The 14,223-nt window shown below is 35.4% G+C and overlaps 1 protein-coding gene across 7 annotated transcripts in view; it reads left to right on the plus strand.

The window, feature by feature from the left end:
• FOXP2 (forkhead box P2) overlaps nt 1-14,223 on the plus strand; it is a 533,480-nt gene that overhangs the window by 84,843 nt on the left and 434,414 nt on the right. The gene's annotated exons all lie outside the window — the stretch shown is intronic.

Raw genomic sequence — 14,223 nt, forward strand, 5'->3', positions numbered from 1 at the left:
ATGTCATGTTCGACAAAGATAGGTGAGGAATCTGGTTACACGTGGAAGGAGAGAAAGAAATACTCTTAAATAATTTAAAAATCCTGAGAGAAACCATGCCTTGTGGCCCAATAAAAGTGTTTAATTTCACCCATGCCTACAAGTATTTAACTTCACCCGTGCCCTAGAGTGTGATTTGGGGTGAGGATGGGGATTAAAAACTGAGCTTTAACTAGAGGCACATATGCAGGTGAAGAGTTAAGCTCAAATTCTTAGAGGGCATATGGTGTCAGTCCACCCAAATTTCCATTGAAGTTTTGTGAACATATAGCCTGATTTATTAACTTCTTTTTTTAATAGACTTTATTTTTTAGAGAATTCTTAGATTTACAGAAAAAATGAGCAATAAGTACAGAGAGTTTCTGTAATAACCCCCATCCTCAAAGTAATTTCCCTTATTATTAACATCTTACATTAGTATGGTTCATTTGATACAATTGATGAACCAAACTTGATACATTATTATTAACTAAATTGAAGAGTTTACATTAGGGCTCTTTTTGGTTTTTTTGCGGTACGCGGGCCTCTCACTGTTGTGGCCTCTCCCATTGTGGAGCACAGGCTCCGGACGTGCAGGCTCAGCGGCCATGGCTCACGGGCCCAGCCGCTCCGCGGCACGTGGGATCTTCCCGGACCGGGGCATGAACCCGCGTCCCCTGCATCGGCAGGTGGACTCTCAACCACTGCGCCACCAGGGAAGCCCAGGGCTCGTTTTTTGTGTTGTACAGGTCTATGGGTTTTGACAAATACATTATGTCATGTATCCACCATTACCGTATCATAAAGAATAATATCACTGCCCTAAGAAATCTCATGTTCCACCTGTTCATTGCTCTCCCCCTCCTTCCCCTTCAAACCTCTGGCAAGAGCTTATCTTTTTACTGTCTATTAGTTTTACCTTTTCCAGAGCATCATGTAGTTGAAACCGTGCAATATGTAGCATTTTCAGACTGCCTTCTTTGACTTGGGAATCTACAGTTAAGGTTTCTCCATGTCTTTTCATGGTTTGATATAGTTGCTCATTTCTTTTTAGTGTTGAATAACCTTCTCTTACATGGATTTATCACAGTTTGTTTATTCATTGACCTATTGAAGGACATACTGGTTGCTTCCTAGTTTTGGCAATTATAAGTAAAGCTGCTATAAACATTCATGTGCAGGTTTTTGTGTGTATATAGTTTTCAGCTCATTTGGTGAAATCTAGAGCATAATTTCTGGGTTTTGTGATAAAACTATATTTAGCTTTGTAATAAACTACCAATCTGTCTTCCAAAGTGGCTATAGATTAACTTGTTTTTATATTTTGGAAATAATCTAGATTGTTTTATAGAGCAATGTACATGACAGTAAATAGTAATTTGTATTTCACTTGTCATTGTTTACACAAGTAAAAATTCATTATAAAGGTTTTATGATTTCAGTAGTTACTGCTACATTACTATTTGATGTTGCATTGACCCTAACATTGCCAGAAGAGAGATTCTAATTAGAAGAAGGTGCTGTATAAATTTAAAGTAATCACATCAGCATACTTTATTTTCCACATACTGAAAATATTCTCTACCCCTTAATAGACATAAACATGCATAAGAAGAGAACTATGGACTGCGTTGGAATGATGGTGTTTTATTTGCTTTATACTTCGTTTACTCGTTCAGTAAACATTCATTGAGCACCTATGGTCTCTAATCTCAAAGAGGCCTAAGTAATTATAAACATGTTTTTACCTAAAAGAATGCCCTGCAGGAAATTGGAACATATCTAGTGTCCCTCACCCTTACCTATTAAATACTAGCTGTTCCCATCAATTATTATGACAACTTAAAATACCTCCTCAAATAATTTTTGAAACTCTCAGTGGCACTGCTGTTGCTGGGAACGATTGATTATTTAAAAGTGAGTCTATTTGTAATTCAGTTTGTCATTTATGATACATTTCATTTCACTGTAAAATAAGTTAGTGATTTCAGAATCAGAGTCAATGATGGATTGTATGTGAAGTCACAACATTTAGTCAGCTAAGGACATCAGAAATAAGGTGAGAGTGGCTTCAATATGTCAATTAGAAAATTGTGAGATGGAGTGTGGGGCAGAGAAGGTAAGTTCCTTATGCAACACCACAGAGCCTGCTGGTGGGAGTGCACTTTTTACTAATCCATGCTGCATCCCTGTACATTGGAAATACTGTTCTGAATCTCCTGTGCCTGAAGACTGATTTTGTTTCTTTTTATCAATAACAGAGCCAAGAAGATGAAAAAAAAAAATTGAAAGCCCATTAACATTGTATCTGTCCTATACTGTGTTTAAAATTAATTTACAACTGCTTTTATTTTACTTTCTTTTTTCTCTCTTCTTTTCATTACTTCAAGTATCTTTTCTTTAGCACTTGCTATCCCTTTGTCATTACTGCATGTCTTTCCTTTTTACTGGCTTCTTAAATCCTGCTGCATTGCTTTTTGCCTTTCCTTCTTTAATCTTTTCTCTTCTGTTTAATTTTTAAATCCTTTGCCCTTTATCTTTCTTTTGGTCTTTTTAGCTGCTCTCCCTTCCTTTGATTTCCTCTTAAACGTTACTTCTTCTTAACATTGTGCTATTTCATTGATTTTTTTTCCTTTTGTTTTATCTTTTTAATTTTACGTTTTCCTTTGTATATAAGGAAAACCTACTCTGCCTACGCATATTGAATTAAAGAGAGAGAATACTACTAAATCCTCCATACTACATGGAAAAAAAACCAACAGTGCTTATTCAGTCTTATTGTGTGGATACTGAAAGATTTACATGACGCATTTTCTCCTCTTTTTTTTCTTCTTCTTTTTATTTGAATTAAAGCCCAAATAATTGATGTGCTGATATATAGTGAATTCGGTTATTTTCCATTTTTCTAATACCCTAAATTTAACTGTATACAAAATATACTTTTGAGACATAAACATTTGTTTGTAGCTAGACTACAAGTAATTTTGCCTTTCATTAAATCTTTGGGATTAGATGGAATACATTTATAATACTATTATGAGTGCAGATCAAGGGTATAATAAAAAAATAAGAGATTATAATGAAATTGTTATCCTTTCACAAAATTTCTTTAACAGTCCAAACAGTCTATACATTTGGTTTAATATATGCTAATTCTTAAATATTAATTTCATAACTTATTTTCTTGGGACTTAAGAAAGGTCCATAGCAAACGTATTAACCAAACTACTAAACAGGGTTGATTGTTGGTTTATGAGTCTGTCCTTAGGCATTCTAAGAAATAAAACTGTGCGGTAGAGCTCTAGATACTCACTTTTCACAGAGGGAGAAGAGCAGATAAGTATTCTAAGGAAAAGCAGAAGTACATGAAGTCTTGGGTGTAACATTTCTGCTTCAAGCAAGAACTATCTTGAGGGACATTCTGTAGTTGAAGAAAGAGAGACCAAGAGAAATCAAGTGACTTGCCTTAGTTCACACAGAAAATGGCAGTTGGGAATTGAGTTCAGATTTACTTTATTGATCATCTTGCTTCACATTTATCTTATATATCTATACATTCTGTTGATTACAATTCTGACCCATACTCAAGCTTCATTTTACTTTGTAGTTCATTCAGTAGACATAGTATTCTCAAGCATCTTTTCATTGCTGCTTATTATAGATTTTTATCTATATACTATTTATATAAAATATATCAATTTGTCATTTATATATTTGTAAGTTATATATATTATTTATTAGATAAAACTCATTATTGATATTTTAAACAATAATTCTTTCATTCATTAATTTCATTGAACAAATATTACTGAAGCTTACTGTTGTTAAAGCTAACTGCTGGAGATGTTTTTCTGTGTCTGATGATCATTTTTAAATTATTTTGTGATTTCTTTGAGAGTGTTGTTGTTGTATCTGTTGATTTCCCTCTGTTTAAGTTTAGACTAGTTTACATTTATCCTGCCCAGGATGAAAGGGCTTAAGTAAATGAGTAATGTCCACAGGATTTTAATGATACATATCAAGTATATTCAAAATAACAAACTATTTCCTGACAGTGTACTTTATAAATAAAAACTTGGTATTTTAACTTTATATTTTATACTAAGAAAATTTTGAAAGAATTTTTTTACTAAATATTACCTTCTTAACCTAGTTTTCTTACTGTAGATAATTAAAGGAATGAAACGTACTTCTTTTCTAATATGATAATCTTAGACTATTAATTCTTCAAACCTGGTGATTATTAAACCAAACTGGAGAAATTTTTAAAACTTCCTTTTGAAAACATGCCCCACTCAAGTTACCCAGGGTTAAACGCTTAGAAATCCAGTTTGGTGTTCTGTGTATATATGTGTGTTTAAAATGCACTCAGTGCTCTTAATAGACTGTGATTTACACCTTTTATCAACCTATATCAGTCATTTACAAAATATGGTTCAGCATCACTATCACCTGGGAACTGTTGTTAGAAATGCAGAATTTGGGGCCACAACCTGGACTTGTTGAATCACACGCTACAGGTGTGGGGTCAGCAGTATTATACTTTAGTAATCTTTGCAAGGGATTCTGATGAACCTAGAGTCTGAGTTCCACTTATTTATGATCACATCATTGATTAGTATCAATGATTAGTATGATACTAATTAGTATCAGTATGATACTAATTAGTATTAGTATTGATTAGTATCAATGATTAGTATAATCATTATCATTGATTAGTATAATTTTACTTGTTTTTTAAAAAAAATCTTCTTAATATATAATCTTTGAATGGGTTGTAGTATTCAGTAACACTCAGAATTTGCAAGTCTGTGTGTTAGCACTGGCTGCCATAGACTATGTGGCTTAAACAACAGAAATTTATTTCTTACAGGTCTGGAAGCCAGAAGTACGAGATCAGGGTGCTAGCATAGTTGAGTTCTGGTGAGAGCTTTCTTCCTGGCTTGTCTTCTCACTGTGTCCTCACGTGGTAGAGAGAGAGATGGATCTTCTTATAGGGATACTAGTCCCATCATTAGAGCCTCACCTTCATGGCCTTATCTAAACTTAATTACCTTTCAAAGGCCCCATTTCCAAAAACCATCACATTGGGGGTTAGGGCTTCAACATATGAATTTTGAGAGGACACAGTTCAATCCACAGCAGTCCAATTTCCATGGATTTATTTCTTATATTAAACAAGAGGTGATGCTAAAGTATTTAAAAAGACTTTCAGAGTCTAGTCCTAATTCTTTCCCTAAGTAAGAGTGTATCTTTTTGACAGTCATTTCTTTGTTTGAAATTATGATAAAAATATAAGCTATATGTGGCATGGATTGTTGGGAAATTCAAATGTAGTAGATATGTGAAAGAATGGTGTATAGATTACAGCATAGTATAACTGTAATAAAGGTCATTATAATTTTTGATCAGTATTTTTTATTTCATTTGTCAGCTGCCTATGTTTCAGCTACAGGTCCATCTAAGCAGTGAGCTGTGTGACACCCAAAGATTGTACTGATTAGAAAGAACAGGTCACTAGCAGTCATGAAGGAACACTGAATATGAAAATGATCATAGAAATAATCCAGACTATCTTCTCTCTGTTACAAAAGCCCCCTCTAGAGCATCCCAACCTTGGCTTGGGAATAGTGCTGAAGGTCCCTATAATAGAGTTCTCCAGAGAAACAGAACCTATAGAATGTGTGTCGTCTTTGTATAGAGAGAGAGAGAGAGAGAGAGAGAGAGAGAGAGACTGATTTTAAGGAATTGGGGTCTGACAAGTCTGAAATCTGCAGGACAGGCTTGCAGGCTGGAGATCCTCAGAAGAGCTGATGTTGTAGTTCAAGTCCAAAGGCAGTTTGGAGGCAGAATTCCCTCTTCCTTGGGAGATCTCTCTTTTTTTTTCTCTCCTAAGGCTTTCAGTAGAGTGAATGAGGCCCAGTCACATTATGGAGGGTAATCTACTTTACTCAGATGTTAATCCCATCGAAAAATTACTTCCCCATTGACATCTACACTGGTGTGTGACTAAATACCTGAGTACCATGGCCTAGCAAAGTTGACACAAAATTAGCCATCACAGCATCACTTAATATTTAGGGTCAGTTCTACTTTTAAAATATCATGTAATCCTTCTAATTTTGAAATGATCTGAAAATAACATAAAATAAATAGATGTATATGTAAATGAATGAATAGATAATGCTGATCAATACTATATATATTACCTTATTACTTAATAAGATTCAGTGCCCTTTCAACTTTGTGGAAACTTTAGAAATGGAGCAGCTAACAGAAGTGTGTGTAGAGCACATTGATTCACTAACACAGTAATGAATCACAGAGCTCTTTGCTTGGCCTTAGCTGGTAAGGTTATCACAGTGAGCAAAATACGTGAACTAAGGAAATGTAGCTACTGTGTTGAATGTCCGAATTGAGATCCAACAAGGATTTTGGCACAGTGGTCTGAGAAGAGCAAGATGAAAATTAATGGAATGAATATAAAATCTTGTTCTAAAGTTTCCAGAAAGTTGTATAAGTATGGATGAAAATGACACTTAGAAATACACCAACTCAAAATACCACAGAAGATTATAGGAATTGGTAAAACAGATTGTACATTCAACACAGCTGTTGCCTGATATGGGGTAAAAGAGAAATTTGTCACATCATAATCTATTCTTATAAGAATTTTTTAAATCAAACAAATATTGTCATAAATAAGGCAGTATAGAAGATTGTCACTTAAATCATATTCTGCCTTATAACTAATAAGCTGAAAATTATAATAAATTTTCTTTTACTTTAGACTATGAACTTTATCCTCTAGTTAGTCCCATACATGCAAAATCAGCCCTCAATTAATCTTAGTTCCACTGACTTAAAAGTAGGCATCACCAAATAGCTTTGGGAGTAATACCTTCAAGTGATATTCGCTAATGCTAAATTAACTGATAACTAGCAGAAGTGTGAACTAGCAAACAGGTCATTGAGGGAGAGTTTTCTGATAGGGTGCTACCTTTAGAATCCTGATCAACCTGTAAAGTTTAAAGTTTTAAAGTTTTCTTAAATCCACTTCTGTATGTCTCTGAGTTTTAATCCTGACACAGATGTAATATTTGACTTCTTGAGCAATTTATCCAAAGTTATTCTGAACCCCCTATTATGTCCACTATACTGAGTATGATTGGAGAACACACTGTAGTGAGATGTCTGACGATTTCCCATATGGTGAATAGGAATACAGGAAACACTGTAAAACAAATACACTATTTATTAAAGCTAGATCTATTTTTTTGAAAAAGTGACATTTATAGATCTCACAGTTCCTACAACTTCTGTGAAATCCAGGTGTGGAACAGTGTAGCTAATAGCAATATTGATAGACATATCATTGCTACTTGCTAGTACAAAATAGGAATTTCAGAGCTGATGTCATGTGACCAAGAACTATGAAGCAATGTTATATTTTAGCCCACATTTCTTCTGACTTCACTTAAATTACGTAACTTAAAGATTATGCACCTTGGATTTTTCCTTCAATTTGTTTTTATAAGTCACTTTTTTCCTCTGTGTTGATATAATGATTTGACTTTCCTACTTAAGATGCTTTTTCCAAATACTGACCTAAGAGGTGTCCTCCATAATTAATGGATAACCTAATTGAAGGAATTTGAAAAGAAACATAGCTACTTTGAACTGATAATTTTACTGATATATTTTTATTTAGTTATACCTTACCTTGTTCATAAAATAATTATATTTTTTTTCTGCAGAATGTATACAATCTACAGATTTATTTTCATTAAAGGCATTTCTGGAACCATAGACCTGATAATATAGTATAGAAAATAGAGTCACTAAAAAGGTTACAACCATATTAAATTTTATTGGAATAAAAAGTGACCCATCTACTTTACCCAGCATGAAAATTCTGTAGCTAAGCAATGGCTGAAAATTCCGTAGTTAAGCAATGGCTGAAAATTCCCTAAGTAGTGAGAGTATGGAAGTAGGGCAATTAACCTGTTATAAATCTGAAACCGTACTTGATAATACCCTAAAGCAGTAAAAAATTTGGATTCTAGTGCCTTGTCAATTCTGAGTCAATGAATTTCAAAGAATTTGGTCGCAATCAAACTTTTTAGGAAATGAAACATCTTCCCTGAAAACTGTTCTCTCTATATGTCTTCCTCTCCTCCTTCCTTTTTCCCTTTCCTTCCTTTCATCCACCTTTCTATTTATTTTCCTTTAAGAAATATTTATTTAGTTCCTTCTTTGTGCAAGACACTGTCCTAACATGTGCATCCTACAGGGTTATAAGACATGGATTCATCAGTGCCATTACCTGTTTCAGGTCTATTACAACTGTGCAGATAATTTTTTTAAAGAGCCAGTTTATTTCATACTCACACCTAAACATTGTGCTTGAAATTTTAAAAAAAAAACCTTTTTCTCTATTGTATTTGTCACCTTTTATTGTCCCTCAATCTTTTTTTTTCTTTTAATTAAGACTTTAAGTATTAGAGCAGTTTTAGGTTCACTGCTAAATTGAGAGGACGGTACAGAGATTTCCTGTATACTCCCTGTTGCCAAGCATTCATGGTCTCCCCATTATTGACATTCTCCACCAGAGTTAGAACAAATTGTAACATTTGTTACACTTGATGAACCTACGTTGACACATCATAATCATCCAAAGTCCATAGCTAACATTAGGCTTCACTTTTGGTATTGTACGTTATGGGTTTGAATAAGTATATAATGACATCTGTCTGTCGTTATGGTATCATACAGAGTTGTTTCATTGCCCTAAAAATCGCCTGTGTTCCTCCTGCTTACTTCCCCCCAAACCCTTGGCAACCACTGATCTTTTTATTGTCTCCATAGTTTTGTCTTTTCCAGAATGTCACATAGTTGCAATCGTAGAGTATGTAGCCTTTTCCTTTTTCCTTTTTTGAATTTTATTTTATTTATTTTTTGTACAGCAGTTTCTTATTAGTTATCCATTTTATACACATCAGTGTATACATGTCAATCCCAATCGCCCAATTCATCCCACCCCCGCCATCACCCCCTGCCACTTTCCCCCTTTCGTGTCTGTACGTTTGTTCTCTACATCTGTGTCTCAATCTCTACCCTGCAAACAGGTTAATCTGTACCTTTTTCTAGGTTCCACATATATGCATTAATATACAATATTTGTTTTTCTCTTTCTGACTTACTTCACTCTGTATGACAGTCTCTAGATTCATCCACGTCTCTACAAATGACCCAATTTTGTTCCTTTTTATGGCTGAGTAATATTTCATTGTATTATGTACCACATCTTCTTTATCCATTCGTCTGTCGATGGGCATTTTGGTTGCTTCCACGTCCTGGCTATTGTAAATAGTGCTGCAGTGAACATTGGGGTGCATGTGTCTTTTTGAATTATGGTTTTCTCTGGGTATATGCCCAGTAGTGGGATTGCTGAGTCATATTGTAATTCTATTTTTAGTTTTTTAAGGAACCTCCATACTGTTCTCCATAGTGGCTGTATCAATTTACATTCCCACCAACAGTGCAAGAGGGTTCCCTTTTCTCCACACCCTCTCCAGCATTTGTTGTTTGTAGGTTTTCTGATGACTCCCATTTTAACTGGTGTGAGGTGATACTTGCATTAGACTTGCATTTCTCTAATAATTAGTGATGTTGAACAGCTTTTTATGTTCTTCTTGGCCATCTGTATGTCTTCTTTGGAGAAATGTCTATTTAGCTCTTCTGCCCATTTTTTAATTGGGTTGTTTGTTTTTTTAATACTGAGCTGCATGAGCTGTTTATATATTTTGGAGAGTAATCCTTTGTCCGTTGATTCGTTTGCAAATATTTTCTCCCGTTCTCAGGGTTGTCTTTTGATCTTGTTTGTAGTTTCCTTTGCTTTTCAAAAGCTTTTAAGTTTCATTAGGTCCCATTTGTTTATTTTTCTTTTTACTTCTATTACCCTAGGAGGTGGATCAAAAAAGATCTTGCTATGATTTATGTCGAAGAGTCTTCTTCCTATGTTTTCCTCTAAGAGTTTGAGAGTGTCCAGTCTTAAATTCAGGTCTCTAATCCATTTTGAGTTTATTTTTGTGTATGGTGCTAGGGAGTGTTCTTATTTCATTCTTCTATATGTAGCTGTCCAGTTTTCCCAGCACCACTTATTGAAGAGACTGTCTTTTCTCCATTGTATATCCTTGCCTCCTTTGTCATAGATTAGTTGACCATAGGTGCGTTGGTTTATCTCTGGGCTTTTGATCCTGTTCCATTGATCTATATTTCTGTTTTTGTGCCAGTACCATATTGTCTTGATTACTGTAGCTTTGTCATATAGTCTGAAGTCAGGGAGCCTGATTCCTCCAGCTCCATTTTTTTCACTCAAGACTGCTTTGGCTATTCAGGGTCTTTTGTGTCTCTATACAAATTTTAAGTTTTTTTGTTCTAGTTTTGTAAAGAATGCCATTGGTAATTTGATAGGGATTGCATTGAATCTGTAGATTGTTTTGGGTAGTGTAGTCATTTTCACAATATTGATACTTCCAATCCAAGAATGTGGTATATCTCTCCATCTGTTGGTATCATCTTTAATTTCTTTCATCAGTGTCTTATAGTTTTCTGCATACAGGCCTTCTGTCTCCCTATGTAGGTTTATTCCTAGGTATTTTATTCTTTTTGTTGCAATGGTAAATGGGAGTGTTTCCTTAATTTCTCTTTCAGATATTTCAATATCAGTGTATAGGAATGCAAGAGATTTCTGTGCATTAATTTTGTATCCTGCAAGTTTACCAAATTCATTGATTAGCTCTAGTAGTTTTCTGGTGGCATCTTTAGGATTCTCTATGCATAGTATCATGTCACCTGCAAACAGTGACACTTTTACTTCTTCTTTTCCAATCTGTATTCCTTTTATTTCTGTTTCTTCTCTGATTGTCATGGCAAGGACTTCCAAAACTATGTTGAATAATAGTGGCAAGAGTGGACATCCTTGTCTCGTTCCAGATCTTAGAGGAAATGCTTTCAATTTTTCACCATTGAGAAGGATGCTTGCTGTGGGTTTGTCATATTATGTTGAGGTAGGTTCCCTCTATGCCCATTTTCTGGAGAGTTTTTATTCATAAATGGGCATTGAATTTTGTCAAAAGCTTTTTCTGCATCTATTGAGATGATCATATGGTTTTTATTCTTCAGTTTGTTAATATGGTGTATCACATTGATTGATTTGCATATATTGAAGAATCCTTGCAACGCTGGGATAAATCCCACTTGATCATGGTGTATGATCCTTTTAATGTGTTGTTGACTTCTCTTTGCTAGTATTTTGCTGATGATTTTTGCATCTATATTCATCAGTGTTATTGGTCTGTAATTTGCTTTTTTTGTAGTATCTTTGTCTGATTTTGGTATCAGGGTGATGGTGGCCTCATAGAATGAGTTTGGGAGTGTTCCTTCCTCTGCAATTTTTTGGAAGAAGTTGAGAAGGATGGGTGTTAGCTCTTCTCTAAATGTTTGATAGAATTCACCTGTGAAGCCATCTGGTCCTGGACTTTTGTTTGTTGGAAGATTTTTAATCACAGTTTCAATTTCATTACTTGTGATTGGTCTGTTCATATTTTCTATTTCTTCCTGGTTCAGTCTTGGAAGGTTATAGCTTTCTAAGCACTTGTCCATTTCTTCCAGGTTGTCCATTTTATTGGCATAGTGTTGCTTGCAGTAGTCCCTTAGGATGCTTTGTATTTCTGCGGTGTCTGTTGTGACTTCTCCTTTTTCATTTCTAATTTTATTGATTTGAGTCCTCTCGCTTTTTTTTTTTTTTTAATGCAGTATGCGGGCCTCTCACTGCCGTGGCCTCTCCCGCTGTGGAGCACAGGTTCTGGACGCACAGGCTCAGCGGCCATGGCCCACGGGCCCAGCTGCTCTGTGGCCTGTGGGATGCTCCCGGACCGGGGCATGAACCTGCGTCCCCTGCATCAGTAGGCGGACTCTCAACCACTGCGCCACCAGGGAAGCCCTCCCTGTTTTTCTTGATGAGTCTGGCTAATGGTTTATCAATTTTGTTTATCTTCTCAAAGAACCAGCTTTTAGTTTTATTGATCTTTGCTATTGTTTTCTTTGTTTCTATTTCATTTATTTCTGCTGTGATCCTGATGACTTCTTTCCTTCTGCTAACTTTGGGTTTTGTTTGTTCTTCCTTCTCTAGTTCCTTTAGGTGTAAGTTTCGATTGTTCTTTTGCGATTTTTCTTGTTTGTTGAGGTAGGCTTGTATTGCTATAAACTTCCCTCTTAGAACTGCTTTTCTGCATCCCATAGGTTTTGGGTCGTTGTGTTTTCATTGTCATTTGTCTCTAGGTATTTTTTGATTTCCCCTTGATTTGTTCAGTGATCTCTTGGTTATTTAGTAACGTATTGTTTAGCCTCCATGTGTTTGTGTTCTTTACGTTTTTTTCCCCATAATTCATTTCTAATCTCATAGCATTGTGGTCAGAATAGATGCTTGATATGATTTCAGTTTTCTTAAATTAACTGAGGCTTGATTTGTCATCCAAGATGTGATCGATCCTTGAGAATGTTCCATGTGCACTTGAGAAGAAAATGTAATCTGCTGTTTTCAGATGGAAGGCCCTATAAATACCAATTAAATATATCTGGTCTATTGTGTCATTTAAAGCTTGTGTTTCTTATTAATTTTCTGTTTGGATGATCTGTCCATTGATGTAAGTGATGTGTTAAAGTCCCCCACTATTATTGTGTTACTGTCGATTTCCTCTTTTATAGCTGTTAGCAGTTGCCTTATATATTGTGGTGCTACTATGTTGGGTGCATATATGTTTATAATTGTTATATCTTCTTGAATTGATCCCTTGATCATTATGTAGTGTCCTTCCTTGTCTCTTGTAACATTCTTTATTTTAAAGTCTATTTTATCTGTTATGAGAATTGCTACTCCAGCTTTCTTTTGATTTCCATTCGCATGGAATATCTTTTTCCATCTCTGTGTGTGTCCCTAGGTCTGAAGTGGGTCTCTTGTAGACAGCATATATATGGGTCTTGTATCCATTCAGCAAGCCTGTGTCTTTTGGTTGGAGCATTTAATCCATTCACGTTTAAGGTAATTATCGATATGTATGTTCCTATGACCATTTTCTTAATTGTCTTGTGTTTGTTTTTGTAGGTCCTTCTCTTCTCTTGTGTTTCCCTCTTAGAGAATTTCCTTTAGCATTTGTTGTAGAGCTGGTTTGGTGGTGCTGAATTCTCTTAGCTTTTGCTTATCTGTAAAGCTTTTGATTTCTCCATCGAATCTGAATGAGATTCTTGCTGGATAAGTAATCTTGGTTGTAGGTTCTTCCCTTTCATCACTTTAAGTATATCATGCCACTCACTTCTGGCTTGTAGAGTTTCTGGTGCGAAATCAGCTCTTAACCTTATGGGAGTTCACTTGTATGTTATTCGTCATTTTTCCCTTGCTGCTTTCAGTAATTTTTCTGTTTTTGCCAGTTTGATTACTATGTGTCTTGGCGTGTTTAACCTTGGGTTTATCCTGTATGGGAGTCTCCATGCTTCCTGGACTTGGGTGGCTATTTCCGTTCCCATGTTAGGGAAGTTTTCAACTATAATCTTTTCAAATATTTTCTCAGGTCCTTTCTCTCTCTTTTCTCCTTCTGGGACCCCTATAATGCAAATGTTGTTGCGTTTAATGTTGTCCCAGAGGTCTCTTAGGCTGTCTTCATTTCTTTCATTCTTTTTTCTTTATTCTGTTCCACAACAGTGAATTCAGCTATTCTGTCTTCCAGGTCAGTTATCTGTTCTTCTGCCTCAGTTATTCTGTATTGATTCCTTCTAGTGTAGTTTTCATTTCAGTTATTGTATTGTTCATCTCTGTTTGTTTGTTCTTTAATTCTTCTAGGTCTTTGTTAAACATTTCTTGCATCTTCTCGATCTTTGCCTCCATTCTCTTTCTGAGGTCCTGGATCATCTTCACTATCATTATTCTGAATTCTTGCTCTGGAAGGTTGCCTGTCTCCACTTCATTTAGTTGTTTTTCTGGGGTTTTATCTTGTTCCTTCATTTGGTACATAGCCTTCTGCCTTTTCATCTTGTCTGTCTTTCTGTGAATGTGTTTTTTTGTTCCACAGGCTGCAGGATTGTAGTTCTTCTTGCTTCTTCTGTCTGCCCTCTGGTGGATTAGGTTATCTAAGAGGCTTGTGCAAG

The sequence above is a fragment of the Mesoplodon mirus genome (assembly GCF_964341445.2).
Source record: "Mesoplodon mirus genome assembly, chromosome: 9".
Taxonomy (NCBI): Eukaryota; Metazoa; Chordata; class Mammalia; order Artiodactyla; family Ziphiidae; genus Mesoplodon; species Mesoplodon mirus.